The 4,976-nt window shown below is 37.4% G+C and overlaps 1 pseudogene; it reads left to right on the top strand.

Moving 5' to 3' along the window:
• The first annotated feature begins 3,640 nt into the window (after positions 1-3,640).
• Positions 3,641-4,569, top strand: LOC102770733 (annotated as a pseudogene).
• The last annotated feature ends 407 nt before the right edge of the window (positions 4,570-4,976 follow it).

The following is a 4,976-nucleotide window of genomic DNA, read 5'->3' as shown; positions in this document are numbered from 1 at the left end:
GATTTTAAGGCAGCAACAATCACACACATGAATTTTACATATATACTAGGAATAAAAACATAGTAACATCAACTATGAGCTATGAGAGTTGAATCACATTAATGTTTTCTTCTCAAAATATCTCAAATGCTATCAATATAAAATAGAATACACTGTAAGTAATTATACACATCCAAACCTCAATCCTATTGAAATTTTGAAGCACACTAAAAAGAAATTATCTGGCCATTACTGAGTAGCTCAGTTGTTTAGAATATTGTCCTAACATGCCAAGGTTGTGGGCTCAGTCCCAGGTCAAGGCACATACAAGAATCAACCAATGAATGCATCAATTAGTGGAACAGCAAAATGATGTTTCTCTTTCTCCAAAATCAACAAACAAAAAAGGTAATTTTCTCAGTTTTTAAACTTTGGATTCTTCTCTGTAATAAATATTCTGATTTTGAGTAATATCTGAAAACTATTATTGATTAAATTTCCACTATGAATTCTATGATACTTTAAACTTATTTTCAGTTACATTGCAATTTTTTTTTCATCTTTAAAGTCACTTTCAAGCATAAATTCTTTGCTTTAGTGAAGTGTATATTTTGAACAAAAGTCTTTTCTTCTATATTACAAACGTAGTATTTCTTCCCAGTGCACATTCCCAGACATTGAGTGGGGCTGCATGTCCATCTATACGGTTTCCAACACTCTTTAGTTTCAAGGTTTTTCTTACTCTGAATTCTCGTGTGTTGTTTAAGCTGTGGAAGCTGAATAAAGGCTTCCACAATACATGAGTTACATTTGTATTGTTTCTGTCTGGTATGAATTCTCTGACATTGAGCAAGTTTTGTGTACTGGGTAAGGCTTTACCACCTTCTTTATGTTTGTTAAGCTTTGCTCCAGTATGAATTATCAGATGTTGAGTAAGATATGAATGCAGAATAAAGACTTTGCCACAGATGATACATCTGTAAAGACTCTCTTCAATATAAACTCTCTGATGTTGAATGAAGCTTGTACAATAGTTAAAAGTTCTGCACATTCTTTATATTTTTACTGTTTCTCTCTAGCATGAATTCCCAGATATTGAATAAGCTTTGAGAACAGGTTAAAGGCTTTGCCACATACTCTACTTTTGAAAAGCTTCACTCCAGTATGATTTCTCAGATGTTCAGTAAGGCTTGAACACCAAGTATAGGATTTATTACATTCCTCACATCTGTAAGGTTAGTCATCAGTATGAATTTTCAGATGTTGAGCAAGATATTAATGCTGCTTAAAGGCTTTGTCACATTGTCTACATTTGTAAGACTTCTGCCCACTATGAGTTCCCTGAAGGTGAGTAAGCTTTGAGTGCTCAGTTAAGGCTTTGCCACATCATACTTGTAAGGTTTCTCTCTAGTATGAATAGTATGAATGTAGAATAAGACATGGATGTTATTTAAAGGTTTGGCCACAGGCTTTGCATTTGTAAGGTTTCTCTTCAGTATGCATTATCTAATGTAGTAGTAAAACCTGAAGCCAATGAAATGTTTTACCACATTTTTTACATTTGTAAGGTTTTTCTCAGAATGGATTTTCTTATTTCTATTTAGATTGAATATTAGATTTCAGACTCTCCCACATGGATTACACTTGTAAGCTTCCTTCCCAGTATGAATATTCTTTTGTTCAGTATGACTTGATGATTGATGAAAATATATTTTTTAAAATATACTTTATTGATTTTTCACAGAGAGGAAGGGAGAGAGATAGAAAGTTTGAAACATCGATGAGAGAGAAACATCGATCAGCTGCCTCCTGCACATCTCCCACTGGGGATGTGCTCGCAACCCAGGTACATGCCCTTGACCGGAATCGAACCTGGGACCCTTCAGTCCGCAGACCTATGCTCTATCCACTGAGCCAAACCGGTTTCGGCAATGAAAATATTTTTATCACAGTTACTTCATTTGTTTGTCTATTCCAAAATATGAATAATTTGATGTATATTATAATTTTACTTTTTGGGAAAAGAATTTCCCACATTATAATAGTTCTCTGGAAGTTGAGTTCTCTGATGTTTATTAGGATTTAGCTGTTGGTTAAAGTTTTCCCACTGTTCATTGCATTGATAACTTCTGTCTCACTTATATGCACTCAGTATTATTTTATGGAATGAATCTTCTATTCCTCGCTTTTGCAACAAGACCTGGTTGTCCTCAGAGGACATAGCTGGGTGGATGGATATGGTCTTTTTTCCCTTCACATCCCAGGGCTCCTTCATTGGCTCCAAAAAGGTGACCACACTGGCTTAAAGACAGCAAGACCTAGGAGACCAGGTTCCTGTAATTCTTCAAAATCACATCCACGTACAATTTCCACTGAGCTGGGTCCAGGCATTCCTACTCCTCCTAAAAGAAATCCATGGCCTGAGGGTCAACAGTCCCTGAGAAGCAGCCATGTCATTCTGTTCCTGGTCCGGCTCCTGTTTCCGGTTGTTTTCTCAGGTGGTGTGATGTTGAGGAGTTATTTCTGCATCATGAGAATGTGTCTTCAAAGGCATCAGCAAAACCCATTCATCTGCTTCCATCACACTCACAGGCAGAAGGACTTCTAAATGCTGAAAGGGCCACCCTCTCCTGTCCTTTGTTACAGGAGAGTCGGGAACAATGAGCTTCCACACGGAGACCAAGCTGTGAGTTTTTCTCTCCTGTCTTCATGCGCTCTCTCCTCTCATAGATGACACCAAACTCTACAGGGATTTCAATGCCCATAGTGACCCTCAGGCTTCATGTATGTAGGAATGTGGATTGATACTCTCCAGTTAAAACCAGAAAGAATGACACCAGGAAGGCTAGCATGATCATTGAGATTCCATAGCCACTTCTGGGTCTGTAAGAAACTCCATATTTTTGATACTTTAGATTTTTCTTCTCTATTAAGGTCTGTATCCCTCTGTGTATGTTGCATACAATGACAAATAGCAGATCAAGAATTTTATCAGCATGTTGTTAGGATGGAGAAGTAACTGATAATAGGATTGAAGTAGAAGTATAGTTCTATTTAAGTTATGTGAGTTACCAGATCAAGCTGAATGCATGAAGGATTTATGGGTTTTATTCATTTTCACAGTTTTCTTGAAATGTGAATTCTGAGCTAATCAACATTCTTCCACTCAACTGAAAGGAAATGGAAACTAATGTCCATGTTTAAAATCATGACATTAAAGAGTTAAAAGGCAACAGTAGATCATCCGTATATGTTAAATAAGTAAAATCTATACACATTAATGTAAATTGCCCAGACTGCACAGATAACTAGCACAATAGCCATACCTAGAACCCAGAAGTTTGACTAGTTCCATGAATGCTTATTGTACTTCTCATGAGCTTTGAAAACATTATTTATAGCATGTTATGATTTGATAAAGGTGAGTAGCAAATGCAAAGGTGATACATATATATATCTCCATAACATTTAACATGTTTGAACTGTTTGGTATCAGAAGTTCAAATGTTTGGTATCAATTGAACTGTAAAATTAAATATTTACACTACCTGAAGAACATAGATATTTACAGCTAAAAGATTCAAAGGCTATATGGCTTTTCAAATTATTAATCTATAAAAAGGATTTTGTTTCGCTCTCATTACAGAATTGCCACCCAACAATGGATAAGAATCAAACAGCAGTGACTGAATTTTATTTTGTGGGCTTGACAGACCATTTTCCAGAAAAGATGATTTTCTTCTTGATATTTCTCTATGTGTATCTTGTCACATTGGGGGGGAACTTGGGGATGGTTGCCCTTATCTGGACAGATTCTCGACTCCACACACCCATGTACTTTTTTCTCAGCCACTTGTCCCTGGTGGATCTTGGCTCCTCTTCTGCCATTGCTCCAAAGTTTTGTGGGACATCTTTCTGGAGAGAAAAGTCATCTCCTTCATGGGTTGTGCTGTACAGATGTGGTTTTTTGGTCAATTTGCAGTGACTGAGTGTTTCCTCCTGGCCGCCATGGCGTATGATCGGTACATAGCCATCTGCAACCCTTTGTTGTACACTGTCATCGTGTCCCAGCGGGTTTGTGTGCAGTTGGTGGCAGTGCCTTATGCCATGGGCATTCTAAATGCCATTATTCAAGAGACCTTCACTTTTTGCTTACCTTTCTGTGGTCCAAATGTGGTCAACCACTTTTTCTGTGACATTCTCCCTGTTCTCTCCCTGGCATGTGCTGACACCCAGAACAAACGGTTGCTTCTTTTCATCTTGGCTGGAGCTATTGTGTTGTTCAGTGGCATGATCATCGCCATCTCCTATGTGTGCATCCTGGTGGTCATCCTGAAGATCCAGACTGCTGACGGGAGGCAGAAAGCTTTCTCCACGTGTTCTTCTCATCTGGCAGCCATCTGCATCCTGTATGGGACTCTTTTCTTTAACTACGTTCTGCCTGACTCCGGTTCATCCATAGATATCAATAAAGTGATTTCTCTATTTTATACTGTGGTCATCCCCATGCTGAACCCCCTCATCTACAGTCTGAGGAACAAGGAGGTAAAAAGTGCATTCAGGAGCAAGTTTGAAAGGAAAATGCAGTAATGTGATTCAGTGATGGATGGTAAATTAGAGAATTAGAAAATTCTCGAGTCTGCCCATTACCGGGTTACTTGTCTACTAAAGTACTGTTTATGTTTCTTTACATCAGTTTTGTCCTTTGTGAAATGATGCAGAATAAAAAAAGAAAATATAATTTATGCCAGAAGAAAATCCAGGAGAACTTTTATATATTCTTATATGTGGGAAGATATTTTATTCCAGACCAGAAAAGTAAATGTTATAGGGGAAAGATCAATAGAGTTCATTAAGAAATGTTTCATTGACCTTATTAAATGTTGGACAATAGAAAGTAAGAGAGCAATTGCAACACAAGTGACTCACAATGAGTTAATGTCTCAATAGGAAAGTGTTGGAATCCTATATCATAACAGGCTAATATGCAAATCAAC

The sequence above is a fragment of the Myotis davidii genome, unplaced genomic scaffold (genome assembly GCF_000327345.1).
Source record: "Myotis davidii unplaced genomic scaffold, ASM32734v1 scaffold874, whole genome shotgun sequence".
NCBI classification, from domain to species: Eukaryota; Metazoa; Chordata; class Mammalia; order Chiroptera; family Vespertilionidae; genus Myotis; species Myotis davidii.
The sequence above is the reverse complement of the archived record's forward strand: the minus strand, read 5'-3'. Positions and strand labels throughout refer to the sequence as shown.